The sequence below is a fragment of the Bos taurus genome, chromosome 4 (assembly GCF_002263795.3).
Source record: "Bos taurus isolate L1 Dominette 01449 registration number 42190680 breed Hereford chromosome 4, ARS-UCD2.0, whole genome shotgun sequence".
NCBI lineage: Eukaryota > Metazoa > Chordata > Mammalia > Artiodactyla > Bovidae > Bos > Bos taurus.
The window spans coordinates 104526355-104548392 of NC_037331.1; the positions used below are offsets into that span (position 1 = coordinate 104526355).

Sequence of the window (22038 nt, forward strand, 5' to 3'; positions counted from 1 at the left end):
AATGCCCTGCAAGTTATTTATGTTCCGTATAAAGTGGAAGCCTCAAAAGGCAGGAGCCAAACCCAATTTCTGCTCATAAATGCTGGCTGTGAGTGATGACCATTTCTACCTGTGCCTTCCATCAGTTCAGCTCAGTCGCTCAGTTGTGTCCAACTCCTTGCGACCCCATGAATCGCAGCACACCAGGCCTCCCTGTCCATCACCATCTCCCAGAGTTCACTCAAACTCACGTCCATCGAGTCGGTGATGCCATCCAGCCATCTCATCCTCTGTCGTCCCCTTTTCCTCCTGCCCCCAATCCCTCCCAGCATCAGAGTCTTTTCCAGTGAGTCAACTCTTCGGATGAGGTGGCCAAAGTACTGGATTTTCAGCTTTAGCATCATTCCTTCCAAAGAACACTTGGGGCTGATCTCCCTTAGAATGGACTGGTTGGATTTCCTTGCAGTCCAAGGGACTCTCAGGAGTCTTCTCCAACACCACAGTTCAAAAGCATCAATTCTTCGGCACTCAGCCTTCTTCACAGTCCAACTCTCACATCCATTCATGACCACTGGAAAAACCATAGCCTTGACTAGACAGACCTTTGTTGTCTCTGCTTTTGAATATGCTATCTAGGTTGGTCATAACTTTCCTTCCAAGGAGTAAGCGTCTTTTAATCTCATGGCTGCAGTCACCATCCGCAGTGATTTTAGCTACTCCAAATCCTGAGATAAAGTGTGCACTTAGGAGACCCCTACCACTTGTGCATTGCCAGGAGGTTCTTCCCTGATGGTCAGAATTGTGTCACAAAGAGCAGTTTTCCTAATTGCTTTCTCTATCTTTGTAGAGATAATATTGTTAACAGGACAATGGAGGAATCTCTATGATGCCCTGCGTGTAACAGAGTCGAGCTACCAGAGATACCGGCATCCTTGATAGCACTGCTGTGTCTGGATTCTGAGACAGTCTCATCATCTCTATTGGGAATGTGTTATTTATCTCCTGCAGCTGGAGAGTGCTCTGTACCCAGTTACCTCTCCTAAAATGACTTCTGGTCATTCCTCCTCTTTTAGGAGACCCTCTGGGCAATCTTCTGAGGATCTTGAGGCCTTCTGACATCATCCTATGACAGATTTTTCCGTCTTATGAAAAGCAGCTGGAATTAACAAACAGTGCCTGTTGCCTGTCGTTCTTAACTAGGTTAAACTGGGATGTGTGCTGGAGGAGAACCTGGGCAGTGGCCCCAGGAGTGAGCATCCATAGTGGCTGCCAGAGTCCCTATAAAACTCTCTCTGCTGAGTAATCACGGTCACTTCCTTTCTTTGTTTCTGCTAGAAAACACAGAAATTGTACCACTCACTGTCTAGAATGAGGTAAGAAAGTTGACATCAAGGGAGGTGATAATAGGTAAGAGCATCTTAATTCACTTTGCCTCCTATCCCCCCATCCCCAAGATGGCAACCCAGGATTGTGGAGTTCATTGAAGAATCTCATCTTCAGGTAGTGGAAAATTTAGGGACAATATTACTTTGGGGCCAAGCTTCCTCTTCAGGGTGCTAAAATTTCCACTAATGACAGTGATTAAACATCAGTCTTGTCCAACCCACAGTGGTGAAGGCACCATCTTGGCAACTCACCTGTCACCTCCTTTTGTTGTTCAGTCACTAAGCCATGTCCAACTCTGCGACCCCATGGAATGGAGCACACCAGGCTTCTCTGTCCTTCACCATCTCCAGGAGTTTGCTCAAACTCATGTCCATCAAGTCAGTGATAACCACTCATCCTCTGTCATCCCCTTCTCCTCCTGCCCTCAATCTTTCTCAGCATCAGAGTCTTTTAGCATCAGGTGGCCAAAGTACTGAAGCTTTAGCATCAGTCCTTCCGATGAATATTCAGGGTTGATTTCCTTTAGGATTGACTGCTTTGTTCTCCTTGCAGTCCAAGGGACTCTCAAGAGTCTTCTCCAGCATCATAATTCGAAAGCATCAACTCTTTGGTGCTCAGCCTTCTTTCTGGTCCAACTCTCACATCCATACATGACTACTGGGAAAACCAAAGCTTTGACTATTTGAACCTTTGTTGGCAAAGTAATGTTTCTGCTTTTTAATATGCTGTCTAGGTTTGTCATAGCTTTTCTTCCAAGGAGCAAGCATCTGTGAATTTTGTGGCTGCAATCACCATTCACAGTGATTTTTGAGCCCAAGGAAATAAAATCTGCCACTGTTTCCACTTTTCCCCCATCTGTTTGCCATGAAGTGATGGGACTGGGTGCCATGATCCATGGTTTTTTGAATGTTCAGTTTTAAGTCAGCTTTTTCACTCCTCTTTTGCCCTCATCAAGAGGCTCTTTAGTTCCTCTTCACTTTCTGCCATTAAAGTGGTATCATCTGCATATTTGAGGTTGTTGATATTTCTCCTTGATTCCAGCTCTTCCCCTAAACGTCCTCCCTTGGAATTCTACACTCTGGTTTGTGTTATCTCCCAGACATACGGTTTTTTCAAATATCAAATTTCAATATCAAAACCCTGCCGGCTCATTTTTCTCCCATTATTGGCTCTTTGTCATTTCATCTCGGATACACATTTTGGAAAGACAGCGCATCTCTGCTTGTTTTGTCAGGTTACAAAGAGCCACCCTGTATCTCTCAGTAGGGAGCCTCCAAGAGCCACGCTGTACCTGTCCCTCCCCTACCCCGCCCTGGGGCACTAATGAGTTTCCTTCTGCCTATGCAGGCATTTCCCTCAGTGTTCTGCAGAGAGAGCACTGTTCTTATTTGGACGATTCGGAATATTCATGCATGTGGATCGTAGTTGCAAAGTGATTGGATTTCTCCTCCTCCTCTTGATCTACTGTGTCATCTTCTTTGACGTTATTTCCTCTTATCTTTGGTTTTATTCTAATTTCTCAGAAATATCTTTTCACTGTCATCTTGCCATCTTGTCTGGGAGGGCTTTATCTTGTCTAATAAACCAGACTGTGAAGTATCATTCCACAAGCGCCTTTCATCTTGTTAGCTGAGGAAGGAACTTACCCTTGCAAGTTTTTATCCTCGGGCAGGAAAACAAGTTTGGATCCCCGCACATATCCTGCAAGTCACTCACTGGGTGTCCATGTTCTTGCATCACTAATGAACCAATATCCTTTCCGGCATCTTCTCTATATTCTGCCTTTACGTATTCCCCTGCCCCTTCAAGTTTGCTTTCTGATCTTTTTGTTGAGGACACTGGCTGCTACTCTGGGGAAAACCAGTCTGAAACACTGAGATTGTCAGGGTCATGGCAAAAAGGGCCCCATGAAATGAAAATATGACAGGGATCTGTGGACCCACCTCTGTCCTGGAGATCATTCTATTTTTAGAGACAGATCTGGGGAGAGTCCAAATCACTCTAATCTGGAGAGGAGGACTCACATAGGATTTGGGGGAGATTTAAACTTGAATGGCCTCAGAGATCCCAAACTGAAGTCTGAATCCTAAGCAGACTGCACCTCAACCCACCTGACTGGGGACCACCAGGACCACCGGAAGAGGACCCGGCTGGACTCCTGGGCATTACTTAGGCATGGCCTGTGAGCATTTTCCAGGTGTTTCCCTGTTGCCCTCCCAGGAGGCCCAAAGCTCACTAGGAGTCAAGGTCTTTGTCGGTTCTTTCATTCAAAACAATCTCCTTTGCCTCTAAGACTGCTGACTATCTTGGATTTTTTCCGCTCCCCACACTGGCAAAAAAATTACCTTTGGAGATGGAAGTACTAATGAGCTTATCTACCACAAGTGCATCTGCAACCCCATAATTATGAGGGTGAAGTGGCAAAGAGGGTGGGTGCCAGTGGTGAAATGGGAAGGAAGGAAAAAAGGTGAGACTGTGGGAGAGACCAGCAGGGTGCCTTTACTGGACTCAGTCCTGGTAAACATTTCCTGTGACCTGCTTGGTGTTGTTTGGTGTAATGAACAGCAAATGTTCTCTTTGCATCTCTTTAATTTGCCTTTGGAGAGGAGAAGGGGGAGCTTTATTTGTTAACAGCAGAGAGGTTTCCTGTGTAACACTTGTCAAGGTTACCTACCTGTGGCTGGCACCATGCCTGGCATATACACAGCGAGTAGAGTCTTTATGAATGACAATAACAGATCTCATTTTTTTCATCACAACTGTAAGAAATCCAAGAGGGTATGAGGTCATCATGTGGTTACTTTCTTCTTGAACTTTTGATTTGGAAAGAAGCAAAGGAGAGCACCTCATGTTCTTCTGTTTGACATTTCTGCCCTCTGAACTTCTGAGGTCAGCAGAAGGAGGCTGTGGGTGGTGATGTGAACGACAGAAAACGGGGATCAGGCACCCTGGGGCTGAATCCCAAGCTTGCCGCTTGGTAGTTCAGCAGCCCTGGCCGAGTTTGTTTCTCTCTGTCCGCTGAGTGATGGTTCTTGCCCACCCCAGGGTGCTATAAAGACCAAAGAAGTTGCTATAGAGAGGAATAATTGGGAAACTGCTCGAGTGGTTTACAAAATTAATTGCAGTGATTAATAGTAACACAGGTATAGTTTCCAGTCCCTCAGGCCCCCTCCCACCCCTGCTGACCTCAGCTACTTGAACCCATGAAAGGGAACATGGTTCTTCTGAAGGGGACCTTGGCTTTTTCCAAGGCGCAGGATCTCAGCACCAAGGCCAGAGGCAGCAGGACCCCCGTCTCTATCAGCCTCTGGTCCTCACAGGCCTGTCTGGCACGTGATTACACGTCCTTGTGCTTAGACATGTGTAACAGAGAGAAAAGAGGCAGTTGAAAAATGAAACAACTGCTGAACAAAAACAAACACAGAGATGCAGAGTGGTAGTTACCACAGGAGAAGGGTGAAGTGCATATGGTGATGGATGGAAACTAAATTTTTGGTGAGCTGGCCGTAGGGTATACAGAAGTAGAAATGTCGTGGTGAAACTTACATATTGTTATACACCAATGTTATCTCAATAAAAAATAAAGCTAAAGAGAAGAAAGAGACCAACTCAGACTCAGGATGTGCATCCCCTTCTCTCCTGTTATTTTTCAAAAAACATCAATGAAGACTCTCAGTTAAACACCCTGTAAGTGGGGAGAGGAGCTGAGATGGGCGTTCCTTCTCTGTAGGTCCAGCACCCTCAGCTCCCAGCCTGGCCCAGAAGGGACCTGCTTGGTTTCTGGGAAGACAGAGGCTTTCAAACCCCTTGCCCACTGGGGAAGCAGGCTCCTTTGGAGAATATGGAGAAGAGAACAAAGAAAATAAGTCCTGACCGTTGTGCATTTTACCCTCATTTTTCTTCTGGAGAGAATTAGAATCTCCTGCAAAATCCTGGTGAGCATGCCTTTGCCAGGCTGCAGGCCAGTCACCTGTGAACAGACATCGCTCAGACATGGGCCCTTTTCATTCAAATACAACTCAGTGATACTCTGCTTGCCCATAGAATTTGGCAGTTTTTATCCCTCTAGACTGAAGTGACTTAGCAGGCACGCACATCCTTCTAGAGAGAGGAGTTGTTTGGGGCCTGCTGTCCCTGACATAGGATGGGATGATGTGCTGAGATGTGTCCTTGCCTTTACTGGAGTCCCGCCCAGGGCTGCGAGAGCTGCCTCCCTCCCTGGGAGCTGGCTTCGGATGTGATGGGTGTCTACACATGCATGCTTATTTTGCTATTGGATGTGGATGAAAGCATCTGGATTCCAGAGGGAGATGGGGGTGGGGAGATCTTGGGCTTTGTGGAGTGAATCTTGGGTAGCCCCTAGCACAGTTAGGGGAATTAGAGTGTAGGTATGCAGTCTGGGGGCTTCCCAGGTGGCTCAGTGGTTAAAAAAAAAAAACAAAAAACTCCACTTGCAAATGAAGAGGTAGGTTCAATCCCTGGGTCAGGAAGATCCCTTGGAGCAGGAAATGACAACACTCTCCAGTATTCTTGCCTGGGAAATGCCATGGACAGAGGAGCCCAATGGGCTACAGTCCATGGGGTTGCAAAGAGTCCAACACTACTGAGTGACTGAACACACACACACAGACACACATGTGCACACACGCACACATGCGGCTTGGAAAGGTGCAGAGATGAAAGGAAAGAGGCCATCTAGAACAGCACTGTGAGCAGACTGTATGAGCTGCCCGGAACCTCGGATCTAGCAGGCGCCATCCGCGATTTCATTTCTCCAGGCTGGTTTGGGCAGCCGCTGTGGCTGGGCCTGCTGGATGCCCCCAGAGGGGATGTCTTGTCTCTTTATTTGTGACTACATTTAGCTCGGGGTCTTGCAAGTCCCAGATGCCTGAGGATGATTATTATGAGGCAGAAGAAGGAGGTGACTGTCAAGCTGTGGTTGGTGAGCAGGGAGTGTTTTAGCAAACAGACTTGGCCTCGCCTTTGGTTTCTGTAGGGGGCCAATTCCTCTACTCATTCACTTTATCTTTTGTCAAAAGAGGAAATTCACAGAGCACATGGCCAAGAGCAGGGAATGAAATTAGAGTGGGTATTTTGGCTGGCAACCCGGAGGCGGGTGGAAGAGCAGAGAGGGAATACCAGCCCGGAAGTGTGGCTCACCTTTGTCCCACATTTCTAGAGACCTGAAGGTGGTCCAGCCGCAGCCCTGTTGCCATTAACCTCCTGATGCTAATGGCAGCTGGTTTGCATTCCCGTTAACCTTTGCTGGCTGGGCATCTGCAGCTGCCAGCAGTGCACACGTGTCTCTTCTTGTTGAGGTTTCCAAAGACACAGAAAAAAATGAAATGCAGCAAAACCCTAAGCATTTGTGCTGGAGCCAAAGGGGAAGGAGTGCTTTCAGCTAGCCTTCAGGGGCTCGGGGCTCGGGAAAGAGGATTAATCCTTTTATGCGTTGATGTAACATTTACTGTGAGTCTGAGGCATGCCAGGCAAAGCCCTAATCTGCTGGGGATGCAGAGATGGAAAAAAAAAAAAAAAGGTTCCTGCTGTTGGGAAGCCTGGCCCAGAGTGAGGATGGCGTGGGAGCCAGCTTACTGATGGCACCAGATTCATTTCCATGGTCTTGGGGACCTGGGCTTCTGATTGACTTCTTCTTCTTCTCGCTCTTTTTTTTTTTTTAATTTATTATTATGAGATCATTTTAGATTCACAGAAAGATCCTGATGGCCTGCACTCAGTGGTACATCTTGTATCAATATAGGCCAATCTGGCAGACTTAAAAGTGTATTTCCTCTGGGCTGCGTCCCACCCCCTGTTTTGTTTTCTTCTGAGTGGGTCTTGCATATCTCACCCCTCCAGCCTTGTCAGGATGCTGCAGGGTCTCTCCAGTCTTGAAGCGAAGTCATTTCATTAGTGGATGCATTCCTGCTGTGTTGGTGGCTCGCATTGTTCTGGAGAGAGAAAGCTGAAAAGTGGCAGTTCTCAGCCTGATCCGATTCTCACCGTCTACAGGCCCAGCACAGTTTATCACTAGGGGCGTCGGGAATTACTGGCTTAAAAAATGAATGGTACTTGGCATTGTTATAATGACCTTGTCCATGGGCTTCATACATTGTCGTATCTTATCTGCAGAACAAGACTGTGGAGTAGGACCCGGGACCTTTCCTAATAAGCTGAGAGCTTAAGTGATGTAGCTGCTGAGAAGCTGAGCCCAGATGATCCATTCCTAAAGCCCCCTACTCTTAACTTCCCCTTAATAAAGGAATGAGTCCATACTGGTGGACTGTGAGGAGCCAGGGAATGTGGAGTGATGTCAGGGGACAAGGAGTCTGTGATGCTCCCCATAGCACACTGCACTGTCCTCTTCCTGTCTTTGAAACCCAAGGCTGGGCCTGCCTATCTTTATGAAATGTCACTTTACTAAGAACTCTAAGAGAGCATTCTGTCTGGAGAAGGGAATGGCAACCCACTCCAGTATTGTTTGGAAAACCCCATGGGCAGAGGAGCCTGGTGGGCTACAGTCCATGGGGTCACAAGGAGTTGGACCCAACTGAGCAACTAATACTAAACTAAGAGAGCATCAAGGCAGAAAAGAGAGATTGCGGGTCATAATATATACAGATGAAATTTGGGTAGAACTTTCTTGGATTTTATTTTTAAGCTTCTTGAATTTCAGGCAAGAATACTAGAGTGGGTAACCATTCCCTTCTCCAGGGGATCTTCCCAACCCAGGGATCGAACCTGGGTCTCTTGCATTGCAGGCGGATTCTTTACTGTCCGACCACCGGGGAAGCCCAACCTCCAATAGTTCTTTTTTAAAATAATTTTTTGAATTTATTTTTGGCTGTGCTGGGTCTTCATTGCTGTGTGGGCTTTTCTCTATATTGTGGTGCGTGGACTTAGTTGCTCTGCTGCGTGTGGGATCTTCTCAGATCAGGGATTGATCGTGTACCTCCTGCACTGGCAGGCAGATTCTTTACCACTGAGCCTCAGGGAAGACCCCCCCACCCCCACCCCGTCCCACAGTAGTTCTTATTCCAGTAATTTGGGGTTTATGTCATCAGACTAGGAGCTGGGATGAAATAAGCTTTTCTCGTACTATTGGAGAAAAAGGTTCTATGAAGTAAATATGGTGAAAAGAGAATCACGTCCTTAGAAGCTCTTGGGCAGCATCCATTTGCTGATGTGTAAGCCATGTACCAGTTTTAGAAGTCTCATTTTCCCCCAAAGGTCAATGAGAATGCCTTAGTAACTCTGGTCGCTTGCAAGAGTACAGATGAGAAAGAAGTGGCGAGAGATCTCACTGTGCTGCTGATATGCTGACCCCGCTGCCATTCCTTTCCCCACCTACCCGACCACCTGGCTAACACGCTTACCTGAGTTTTGTAGGAATATGTGGGGTTTTGTCTGCGGGAGTAGGAACCTGTTTAGGGGAGGAGTCAGTGAGAGAGTTTACTGGAACAGACCTGGTTGGGAAAGAGAGGCGAGGATGGTGTTTGAGAGAAGAAGGCTTACCAATGGCTCTTTCCTCTGAGAGAGAAAGCTGGTTTCCTTACTGGGTCTTTGACATTTCCTGCTCCACTGACAGGCTTCCAGAATGTTCCTGTTGGCACCTAAGGCAGCTCCTGAGGCAGAGCTGAAGTGATACCTTCCAGGAGCCCAGGCTCCCCTCGGGGTCTTCAGGGATTCCCTTCTCTGAGGCTCCCCTTCTCCCAGGCTCCCCTGGCCAGGCCAGGCCTGGGTCCTTCCTTCTGAGCTCCCTGGGTCCTCTCTCCTCTGATCTCCCTGACTCCCTGTTCTAAGCAGGATTGGAAGACCCCACCTGGTCTCCCTTTGATTCTCTGCTGGTGGCGGGAAGTGGGATTGTCCTCTCTTCTGTCCCTTTTCCTGGTCACGCACTTGGAGATCTGAAATCTGGGATCCTGGCAACAGTTCTAGGTGGTCTGAGATAGTGCCTTCTCTGGTTTGTTTTTAAATTCGCTGTCAATATTGGTCAGATTTCACGTGAAAGTCAGACTGTAATTCCTCAGGGAGGAGGATCCATATGGTGGCCACTCCCTTTCAGATGTCCTTTCTCTTGCTGATCAGGGTCTCATGACCTGGGCTTCTGTTTCTGCCCTCATCTGCCTCACCTGGCAGGGTGGGAGGCTGCTGCCTCTGTCATAAACCCATGGAATGGCACATGGTCCCCTCTGGTTCTGTTCAGCTACCCTCAGGGCACGTACTCAGGGGTCTCATATCGCCTCATGCAGCAGTGGTGGGCTGCCGGAAGAAAGCCTGTTTCATTTGGCAGAGCTCAGCATGGGAGAGTGGATGAGAAACACCGAGGGAGGAGGGGCCACCCACCTGGTCCACTGGAGCAACAGTCCGGCCACCTTCATGCCCCACCTGCACCTTGTATCCGAAGTATCAGGAGAGTGAGAATTTGTGTTCCTTCTCTCCAAGAACTTGGACACCTTCTTCTCTTTCTTCGGCTTTCTCTTAGCTTCTTGGATCCTTCCCCATTTTTGACTCAATTCATGGGGTCACGAAGAGTTGGACAGGACTGAGTGACTAACACTTTCACTTTCAAGGCCAGGTGCTAAGGGACAAGCTGAAGATGGTGGGGAGAAGCTGTTATTCCCAACACTGACCAGGTTTTTGAACTGCCCAGGATGGCAGAGCCCAGTGCTCTGTCCCTGCGAGCGTTCCCCACACCGCCCGCCCCATCCAACCCCCACCAGCCCCCATGGCCATTCTCCTTTCCTCTTTTCTCTTCCTCTCTCTATCTCCTTTTACCTTTCTCCTTCATTTTATGTCTTTCCCAACCCACAGCTCCTAACTTGACTTACATTTCTGTGTTTCTAGAAGATTCCTCAGCGGTTCCTGTCACTTCCCTTAACTAAACCTCCTTCCCCATCTCTCTGACTCCACTGTACTCTTCTAGGCTGTGCAAAGCGCAGCCCGCCTGGAGGACACGTCATTGTGCTCACGAGAGGCTTTGCTCCAGATTCCTCTGTGTTTCGCAGCACCATGAATCTGGAATCTGGGCTCATTTGAGTAAATGCTCAACAACCCAGGAAGTGAGCTTATACCTGAATGATCTGGCAGTATTTGGAGGAAATTGGAATTTAATTAGCGTTTCCTTTTATGCCACTGTCAATATGCCTCTCTTACATTTATGGGGTTGTGTGGGTATCCTCTGGTGACTAATTACGTGAAATTTCTCTTCTTTGTTAAATTCTAATAAACACGCACAATATATATAAAGTTGAAACTGGCTCTACTGCCAAAAGTGAGATTTTTCTCATTTGAATAGGGATTTATTTCTCTCTTCTTCAAGGAGATGGTAGTTTCACATATTCCTGTTTCACGGATGGGTAGGTGATATTTGTCATTCTTTTTCTCTTACAGGCGATAGCAATGAGTAATTAAACCAGCAACACTTTCTCTTCTTTTGTTTATGTCCAGAAAGGTTGCAATGAAAGAAAAAACAATAGCAAATGGGCACTTACATTTAGATTGTTAGTATTGTGCTTGGTTTCCCAAGCTCCAGCTCAATGAGGTTAATTATACCAAGAGAAATGTTTCATAGGTGCCTATTAAGGGTAGAACAACTCCTCTCCTTGCCATGTGGGGAGCATTGGCCCCCTTCTCCCTTGGCAGGCACGACCTGTGTGTGTTCCCAGAAGTCTCCCCAGTCCAGCTACCCCAGAGTTGGCTGTAAGCACCAGCCCAGAAAGAGAACTAACTTGAGGAGGTGACGGAGGGGCCTGGGCCAAATAGGAAAGACTCAGTTGGCACTGAAACAGTTCGCAGGTCCAAGGGCTGTGATCACAGTGTCCATTTTTCAGAAGAAGCCGAGGCTGGGTATGGTCAAGGGTCATAGCAGGCGTGCTTGCTAGAGGCTGAGAGGAGGGGGACTTGGGGGGTTGTTCTTTAATGGGTATGGAGTTCCAGTTTGGGAAGATGAGAAAGTTCTGGGGATGGATGGGATGATGGTTGCCCAACATGAATGCACTTAATGCCACTGAACTGTATATTTTCAAATGGTTGAATGTTTACATGTATTTTATCACAATGAAAACCAAGTTTCATAATTGCTAGTCAGTAGTTTAAAGATACAAAAATTCAGATGACTAGAGTTTTTTAAATGTGGCCTATACAGACAATGAAATATTCAGCCTTAAAGAGGAAGGAAGTTCTGACACACGCAACAGCACGGATGAATCTTGAAAACATAGTGACCCAAAAGGACAAGTGTTGTGTGACTCCACTTATGTGAGGTGCTTAGAGGAATCACATTTCACAGACAGAAAGGATAATTGCAGTTGCCAGGGCCTCGGGGAATAGGGAATGGGGAGTTAGTATTTAATGGTTGTGGCGTCTCAGTTTGGAAAGATGCAAAAATTCTGTAGATGGGTGGTGGTGATGGTTGCATAAGCATGGGAGTGTACCTAATGCCACTGAACTGTTGTTGTTGCTGCCGTTCAGTTGCTAAGTCTTGTCCGACTCTTCATGACCCTCATGGACTGTAGCACATGCCAGGCTCCCCTGTCCTTCACTATCTCCCTGAGATTGCTCAAACTCACATCCATTGAGTCAGTGATGCCATCTAATCATCTCAGCCTCTGCCGCCCCCTTCTCCTTTTGCCTTCAGTCTTTCCTAGCATCAGGGTCTTTCCAATGAGTTGGCTCTTTGCATCAGGTGGTCAAAGTGAACTGTGTACTTAAAAATGATTAAAATAGTTCAGTTTGGGAATATTTTACAACACAGAGACACACATACAGTCCTGGAAGGCTGCAAGGCACCAAGGAGTCTCCCTTACTGTCCTAGCCCAGCACCCCTTCACTTAGTCCTGGCTCTCTCTCTGGGAACATCGTGTAAATAAAACCAGACAAATTTATCTGTGTCCTGACAGATGCCCACCATTCTTACGTGCCAGAGAGCAAAAGGCTGCCTGATAGAGACTTGACCTCTGGGCGTGGAAGACGCAAACACAAATGCCAGCTCGGAAAAGGGATTAATGATGTAAATGGTCTGAGGGAAGGAAAATGCTATTAGTACTAGCTTGGCTCACTGAGAAGGGTCCATTAATTCACATATAGGAGTTCCAGGGGGAAAAATGTTGCCCTAATTATGTCTTGGGTAATTTGGCCATTTACATGGCTAACCAATTTGCAGCTTGGTTCTTCCTCGAGGTATCACATCTTTATTCAGTACTGTCCCTTCCCACCCGGGGCCAGGCTGCTCTTCCAATATATGCAACATTGTGGAGGTGTTAGCTTGTCTTGGCTGATCGCGACCCCACCTCCTCTCCAGTCATGTGACCTTGTAGCTCTTCTGCGCGATTGGAAATGTGTCTCGCTGGAGTTATCACCTACGTTAGCAGAATTCTTGTAGCCTCCGGAAGATACAGGGCCAGATACCATGTTTGTAGCATCTTCCATGAATAGCTGTGATGGGTAAGGATCAGCTTTGTCATTCAATTAAGGGCAGATTCAGAACCTATCCAAGTCCCGTTCTGGTGAGATGCCTGCTGGAGAAGCCTGGTACATAGGAAAACACAGTGCCCTGCTCTCCAGGAAGGACCCATCCTCCGGAGATGGCCTTCTCATACCCAGTGAGCTGAGTATCTGGACCTTGCCATGAACATCACCCTCAATCGTGATTGACTAATAGGCTCCAAGTGACTGTGCTGATGTTTTTCCCAGGATACCAGACATGTCTCCAGGCTTTGGTGGAGAGAGATCTTCTGGATCAATGACTATGATTTTTGCTTCCACCAGTCCCTACCACCTAATGCCTTTATTTTCTTGGACTCCAAAATCACTTCAAATGGTAACTGCAGCCATGAAATTAAAACATGCTTGCTCCTTGAAAGAAAAGCTATGACAAACCTAGACAGCATATTAAAAATCAGAGACATTGCTTTACTGACAAAGATGCATATAGTCAAAGCTGTGGTTTTTCCAGTAGTTATGTATGGATGTGAGAGTTGGACTATAAAGAAAGCTGAGTGCTGAAGAATTGAGGCTTTTGAACTGTGGTGTTGGAGAAGACTCTTGAGAGACCCTTGGACTGCAAGGAGATCAAACAAGTCCAGCCTAAAGGAAATCAGTCCTGGATGTTCTTTGGAAGGACTGATGCTAAAGCTGAGGCTCCAATAATTTGGCCATCTGATGCGAAGAGCTGACTCATTGGAAAAGACCCTGATGCTGGGAAAGATTGAGGGCAGGAGAAGGGGACGACAGAGAATGAGATGGCTGGATGGCATCACTGACTTGATGGATGTGAGTCTGAGCAAACTCCAGGAGGTGGTGATGGACAGGGAAGCCTGTTGTGCTGGAGTCCATGGGGTTGCAGAGTCAGACACAGCTGAGCAACTGAATTGAACCACCTAAGGCAGGCAAGGACACTGAAAGCGTGACTGTGAGAAAATGTGATGTTCTTCCCAAAACAGCGGGAAGAAAAGCAACAACGAGTATTTATTAACAAGCTCTCTTTTAATAATAATAGATAAAAGCTATTCTTTTTCATATGCCAGGCTTCATATTGAGTATGCTGAACATATTTCTTTATCTAACCTTTACAATAACCTAAGAGGTAATGGATATCATGGTCTCCATTTTACAGGCTATAGAAAAGAGGCTCAGAGAGGTTTGGTGGCTTGTCTGATCACAAAGCCAGTAAGTTAGTAGAAGCAAGATTCCAGTCAGGTTTTTGGATTCAAATGTCCACGTTCTTTTGGCAGCTCATAGCTGCTTAGGGACTAGTGTTCATTGCAGCAGCTGAATGTTTAGGATTTAAGGTAACCAACGTTAGTTCAGAATACCAGTGAGCAACATTATAGGGTTGTTAATTGATTCCATTTCTAAGAGCGCCACATGTTTCTCCTCTTTCTCTTCCTGCTTTGCAGATCTTTCATACCCTGTATTGGTGAGTCAAGATGGAGGTAGAGGAGAATAGAAAGTGGTGACTGGAGGTGGGCAGGCAGAGTTGTCACAGGATGGAAGAGCTCCATCTTTTGTAACCAGTCCTGTTGTTCTTTTGAGAAAATGGCAGTGAATTTGCTCCACTGGCTCTGTGTGCCCTGTGCTCCCCCCGCCCCCATGCCTCCTCTCTCTTTTTGTCCCCAACCCTCCCCCCACCAAATGTTTCTTTGCACTCCACTCAGTCCTGTACTATTGCCAGATTACTATCCCAAAGTAAAAATCAGATCACATCAGCTGGGGCAAACATCTTTTATGGTCTGTGGCATTTGGAGCTTTCCATGGTGTGACCCCAAGTCACTTTCTGGTCTTGTGCTCTGCCATCACTTCCCTACACTGAAAACAGGGAGAGCAGTAGCAATAGTAGTAATACTACCAGTAGTACTAATACTACTACTAGGAGTAAAGCAGCAGCAATATAGGAGCAGCCAGTGGTCACAGAACACGGTGTGCTGAGCGCCGTTCTAGGTACCTTCTGTGCTTTATGTATATAGTCCTTTAGCTCTCATAACCACCCAGGGAGCAGGTCCTTTTATTCTAGTAAATGCATCTCTTGCTATTGCAGGGCATGCCCTGTGCTTTCCCTCTCCTGTGCCTTTTCTCCTTCTGTTATGTCTGACAAGACTCTGCTCCCTTTACACCTCTCCAGGTCTGAATTTTACTCATATCCTGAGGTTTATAATAGGTGCCCTGTCCTCCTTGCTATGTTCCATGGTGCTCTCCCGTTAAATGGGTTCTTTTGTTTCTGCTTCTCTCTCATCCAACTCCTTGTATTCTGCCAGCTGCTGTAGACATGTGTGTGCTTGGGTTATCCTCTCTGGTTTCTTGGAAGAACCTTGAGTCCATGGACTATCCTCCAGGTCTATAGCCTCTGTGTGCATGCTAAGTTGCTTCAGTCAAGTCTGACACTTTTCGACCCCATGGACTGTAGCCCACCAGGCTCCTCTGTCCATGGGATTCTCCAGGCAAGAACATTGGAGTGGGTTGCCATGCCCTCCTCCAGGGGATCTTCCCAACCCAGGAATCAAAACTTCGTCTCCTGTGACTCCTGCATTGCAGGTGGATTCTTTACAACTGAGCCACCGGGGAAGCCCATATCCTCTGTTCAGCTCAGTTGCTCAGTCATGTCTGACTCTCTGCAGCCCCATGGACGGCACCACGCCAGGCTTCCCTGTCAGTCACCAGCTCCCGGAGCTTGCTCAAACTCATGTCCATTGAGTCGGTGATGCCATCCAACCATCTCATCCTCTGTCATCCCCTTCTGCTCCTGCCTTCAATCTTCCCCAGCATCAGGGTCTTTTCCAATGAGTAAGTTCTTCCCATCAGGTGGCCAAAGTATTGGAGTTTCAGCTTCAGCGTCAGTCCTTCCAATGAATATTTAGGGTTGATTTCCTTTAGGACTGATTGATTTGATCTTGCAGTCCCAAAGACTCTCAATAGTCTTCTGTAGCACCACAGTTTGAAGGCATCAGTTCTTTGGCACTCAGCCTTTTTTTTTTTTTTTTTATCCCATTCTCATATCCATACATAACTACTAGAAAAACCATAGTTTTGACTATATGGACCTTTGTCGGTAAAGTCATGTCTCTGCTTTTTAATATGCTATCTAGGTTGGTCATTGCTTTTCTTCCAAGGAGCAAGTGTCTTTTAATTTCATGACTGCAGTCACCATCTGCAGAGATTTTGGAGCCCAAGAAAGGAAAGTCTATTGCTGTTTTCATTGTTTTTCCATCTATTTGCCAGTTCACAGCTGCTCCTCAGTAGCATCCAGCAAGTACCTTATACATAGCAGGTGCTGGCTGTGTTTGGTATATTGAGCGGAAATTAATAGGCTTGAATTCATATTCTGGATTCCTAAAAGACTGATGTCTTTAATGTAGCCTACCCCTTCTATTAAATGGCTAAATAAGCCCAACCAAATTAGGAAGAATAAAGATGCCAAGCGTGCATGGGTGTGTGCTCAGTCATGTCTGACTCTTGTGACCCCATGGACTGTAGCCTGCCAGGCTCCTCTGACCATGGGATTTCCCAGGCAAGAATACTGGAGTGGGTTGCCATTCACTTCTCCAGGAGATCTTCCCAACCCGGGGATTGAACTCGAGTCGCCTGCACTGGCAGGTACATTCTTTACCACTGAGCCACATTTAGTAATTATCTGCGCTCCTTAGATCATTGGGAGGGAACTTTATGGAGGGAATGCCCTTTGTGTGAGGGGAAGGAGAGGTTGGATACATCTTTGAGGCTGTGTTAATAATCCAGGTTCCTGCTATGAGCAGCAGGAAGGAAGTTCTGTATTTTGAAGAGGTACCCCAATATGATATGAGTACGTCTTTCTTAATTAGCTTTAAAAAACCAAATATTATTAATATAATTCATTCCTGCAAGTTTATCAATATGACCAGCTTTAACTAGGAAGAGGTTAGAGGCAGAAGTTCATGGGGTACTCGTAACCCTGAGGGCTTGTTTTATTTCTCATCCTTCTGGTCTCCTTAATTCGGCCTATTCCAGTCCACCTGTCTGCCCCCACAAGTGTCATCTTTTCTTACTATCTTTGTGCCATCCCTCTCTTTAAAAAAAGCAGTCACTCCAGGCTCTGGTCTTCCCAAAGTAAACCATATTCATGCCAGCATCCTGCTGTTTAGCCTTCAAGCCATAGATCAATTTCCGCTTCTTTCTGGAAGCTTTTCTTGACTTCTTCACTTCACACTGATGCTGCTCTTGTTTTTATCCAAACTTCTACAGAATATATGGCTGATACCACACAGTTCACTCCTGAGTTACACTCAGTTACCACTCAGTTACACTCCTGAGTGTTGGTGATGATTGCTTGTCATCTCCCAGATGAATTAGGATCTTCTTTTTTTTTAATTTAAATTTATTTATTTTAATTGGAGGCTAATTACTTTACAATATTGTATTGGTTCTGCCACACATCAACATGAATCCGCCACAGGCGTACATGTGTTCCCCATCCTGAACCCCTCCTCCCACCTCCCTCCCCATACGATCCCTAATCCCTCCAGGTCATCCCAGTGCACCAGCCCCAAGCATCCTGTATTGAACCTGAACTGGCAATTCGTTTCTTATATGGATCTTAAGCATAGTGGCCTCATCTCATTTTGCTTCTTGAACCCAGCAACTCTTCACAACATGTTAAGCATACAAAATACAGATCTCTTTCCTTTTAGATACTGATTGGTTGAGGATGTTGGTACCATTTTATATCTAGTAGTGTTAGTCACTCAGTCGTGTCCGACTCTTTGCAATCCCATGGACTGCAGCCCACCAGGCTCCTCTGTCCGTGGAATTCTCCAGGAAAGAATACTGGAGTGGGTAGCCATTCCCTTCTCCAGGGAATGTTCCTGACCCAAGGTTAGAACCTGGGTCTCCTGCCTTGCAGGCAGATTCTTTACCATCTGAATCACCAGGGAAGCCCATTTCACAGCTACTTGGTTCTAAAGATAATGATTGGTCTGCAGCCTAGCTAAGTATTGAAATAATATTTTCCTCCATTAAAGAGGACAACAGTTTTTCAATTTTAAAAGGATAAGGTGGATTGATTTAGCAAGTTTAAGTATTACTTACACAATAAGTGATTCTTGTAAGAGTTTGTCCCGTAGGCAGTATATCAAAGGTGCTGGTCCATGAGTGTAACCCAGTATCCCAGGTAGCAGAGGAGGGCACCCTAGAAGGGGGATTCTGGCCCTGGGGCTCTCACTCAGTCCTGGGATCCCTCAGATCCCTTCCTCCTCAGTCCTCAGTGGTACCCCCCTCTTGTAGCCCCTGCCGCCAGCCCAACAGGAAGTTCCCATCAGGCAGATGGTATCAGTGCACACATGTGCCAGAATCCAGACTTTCAGGGGCAGTTCTTGGTCGCAGGGTCCCTGAGTAATGAATGTGATGGGCTGGGGGAGTGCTTCAGTTGGGGGTGTTCTTTCTTGACCCTCCTCTTGAGGAAACAGATTAGCCTTCCTAGAAAACGGGATACTGCTGCTGCTAAGTCGCTTCAGTCATGTCCGACTCTGTGCAACCCCATAGACAGCAGCCCACCAGGCTCCCCCGTCCCTGGGATTCTCCAGGTAAGAACACTGGAGTGGGTTGCCATTTCCTTCTCCAATGCATGAAAGTGAAAAGTGAAAGTGAAGTCGCTCAGTCGTGTCTGACTCCTCGTGACCCCATGGACTGCAGCCTACCAGGCTCCTCCGTCCATGGGATTTTCCAGGCAAGAGTACTGGAGTGGCTTGCCATTGCCTTCTCTGAGAAAATGGGATAAATAGGGACTAAGAAACACATGCTGTCAGTCCCTTCTTTATTATCCAGGAAGCCACCTGATTTTCAGCCCATGTTGGTTGGGGGAGAAACAAACTTCCTATATTCTAGGCACAGGAGTAATGGCTTTCCATACTTTAATTGCTTAATCCACATGTTGAATGTCAGCCTAGAAGGGTCTTGTGGTTTGGGCATATTGATGAGAACATGAAACCTGCATATAATGGATGATCAGTGAATCTTTGTTGAATGGATGAATACAAGTGTGGAGGCTATGATTATGTTTTCTGTGAAAAACTTACTTTTACAACAGATGTTTTGTATAAAGCACTTTTCACTTGCGGTGTCTGAGTCTTTATAACGTTCTGTGGTGGGAATCTGGCTTTTATCCTCATCTGAAGATGAAGAAACTGGGAACAAGAAGGTGAATAACTTTCTCCAGGTCACACATCAGGTAAATGTAAGACAAGGGCAGGACCAAGATGCAAACTCAGATTCTCCAGTTTTGAAATCCCTTTCTTTTCCACCTGTCTATTAAGAAATAGAACTCCAGCTTGAAGAAATCATTCTGTCTTCTCAGACTTCAGTCCAGACTGTCAGGTGAGACAGACTGATAACAGGTGGGGTTGGGAGAGGTTGGGGAAAAGTCGGAATGTATTTTTTAAACCATTCTTTTAAACAAGCAGAGCCCTTTTTTTCAACATGATTTTGTGTGGAACCCCAAGATTAAAAAAAAAAACAAAAACAGAGAAATGTGAAGCTGCTCTAGTTGAAGGAGGGGCTCAGGACCTCAACCCCCACCACTCAGTCTCTCCATCGCCCTACATACTCAGTTGCTCAGTTGTGTCCAGTTCTTTGTGACCCCATGGACTGTAGCCTGCCAGGCTCCTGTGTCCATGGGATTTTTTCAGGCAAGAATATTGGAGTAGGTTGCCATTTCCTCCTCCAGTGGGTCTTCCCTTCCCAGGGATTGAACATGCAACTCTTGTGTCTGCTGCATTGGCAGGTGGTTTCTTTACTTCTGAGCCATAGGGAGGCTCCATCACCCCACAGCAGTCTCCAAAGAACACAGTGATGAGCTGGGGCCAGAGAGGCATAAGGACCGTGCCTCCTAAATGCCCAGCCTCCATTGTAATTGGCCATGTCTGTCATATACCCATCCCATGATGTGACATTACAGATCAACCCAAAGTGCCAAAGTAAAACAAGATGGTACAAAGATATCCTGATTGTCAAGTGCTCTGGGGGAGGACTGAGAAAGTGGATGAAGTTAATCCTATAGGGGAAAGGCACTCAGAACTTGAGCTTGAAATAGGAGAGGCTTTATTTTTGCCGACAGGAAGAGTAAATCAATTCAACTCACATATTTTATTTATGATTTTAACAATAATATGTTTTCATTATAAAATAATGAAAAATTCAGAAAAAATGACATAAAAATCACTTATAATTTATACTGACAACTGAGATATCTACTCAAAGATAGTATATTTTCTAACACTGTTTTTCCTGTATATAATGCATCTATTATAGATGATCAAATTTTTTATTTAATTTCCACTTTTTGCTCTTTAACATTATAGGATGTACATTTTCTTTTCTCACCAGTGTGTTGTTGAAAACAATTTAAAACATCTTTCTTGTTACACACATAATATATATTTGTTGTAGATGTTTGGAAATAAATAGATAAGTACTAAGGAGAATATAAAAATCACCAATAATCTCATTACCCCAAATTGACTATTTCTTAGTATTTTGGTGTATATTTTTATAGTCTTTCTATTATTTACAGACAGACAGACAGACAGACACACACACACACATGTATATATGAGTGAGTGAAGTTGCTCAGTCGTGTCCAACTCTTCGTGACCCCATGGACTGCAGCCCACCAGGCTCCTCCCTCCATGGGATTCTCCAGGCAAGAGTACTGGAGTGGGTTGCCATTTCCTTCTCCATGGGATCTTCCCTACCCAGGGATTGAACCCGGGTCTCCCGCATTCCAGGCAGATGCTTTAACCTCTGAGCCATCAGGGAAGCCCATATATATATAGATATACACATCCTTAATATACTCATGGTTATATTACATATACTTAAGTATTTTCCAATGTGGTGAATTAGGGATAGATCTTAATTTTATCTTCTTTCATTGCTTTGTGATAAACTTAAAATATTTGTTGATGATTATTTTTATGTAAATTGCCTATCCATGTCTTGTCTTTTTAAAATAGAATTATTGTTGATTTATAAATGTTCTTTATAGATTAAAGATATTTATCTTTCCTCTTTTTGCATCTATGTGAAAATATTGAGTATGTAATTAAAAATCTATGTTTTATTAGTCCTCTAAAGTATCAATACATGAAGAATATCAAATTTACAAGTTTTTGCTACTATAAATAATGCTACACTTAATATAGTTGCACATAGATCTTATTTGTATCATTTCTTTGGGATTGATTCAGAAAAATGGAATTATTGAGCCACTGCCCACAAGAAGTATAGGCAAATATCTATCTCTCTAAACTCTTCCCTGGTAGCTCAGCTGGTAAAGAATCTGCCTGCAATGTTGGAGGCCCTGTTTTGATTCTTGGGTTGGGAAGATCTTCTGGAGAAAGGATAGGCTACCCACTCCAGTATTCTTGGGCTTCCCTGGTGGCTCAGATGGTAAAGAATCCGTCTGCAATGTGGGAGACCTGGGTTCGATCCCTGGGTTGCTAAGATCCCCTGGAGAAGGGAACTGTCTGAGGTGGGACAGTCTTGACAAGACTCTAAGGGAGAATGAGGACCAGGTTTGAGCAGTCATCACAAGGTGACTGCACATGGAGCTAAAATTTCAGAGGAAGAAGAGAGACTGTGACACTGGACCTTGAAGTTCAGGTTACACGTCCTCAAAAGATGTGGAGTCCTTACAGTTGAAGTACAACCCACAGCTGAGGTTGAGAAAGAGAACCACAAAGGGCAGATATGCTTATTCTTTGTTTGTTATTTGTTGTTGTTCAGGAGAAGGCGATGGCACCCCACTCCAGTGCTCTTGTCTGGAGAATCCCATGGACAGAGGAGCGTGGTGGGCTGCAGTCCATGGGGTCGAGAAGAGTTGGACATGACTGAGCGACTTCACTTTCACTTTTCACTCTCATGCATTGGAGAAGGAAATGGCAACCCACTCCAGTGTTCTTGCTTGGAGAATCCCAGGGACGGGGGAGCCTGATGGTCTGCCGTCTCTGGGGTCGCACAGAGTCGGACACGACTGAAGCGACTTAGCAGCAGTCACTCAGTTGTGTCTGACTCTGTGTGACCCCATGGACTACAGCAGGCTAGGCTTCCCTGTCCTTCACCATCTCCCAGAGCCTGCTCCTACTCATGTCCACTGAGTCAGTGATGCCATCCAACCATCTCATCTTCTGGCGTCCCCTTCTCCTCCTG

The 22038-nt window shown here is 45.9% G+C and overlaps 1 protein-coding gene and 1 non-coding gene across 3 annotated transcripts in view; one reads left to right on the forward strand and one right to left on the reverse strand.

Annotated features, from left to right (window-relative positions):
- Window positions 1-22038, forward strand: part of TMEM178B (transmembrane protein 178B) — a 423271-nt gene that overhangs the window by 212553 nt on the left and 188680 nt on the right. The window lies entirely within an intron of this gene.
- Window positions 20575-20646, reverse strand: TRNAS-GGA (transfer RNA serine (anticodon GGA)). Its single transcript has one exon. It is a non-coding gene; the product is annotated as a tRNA-Ser (tRNA).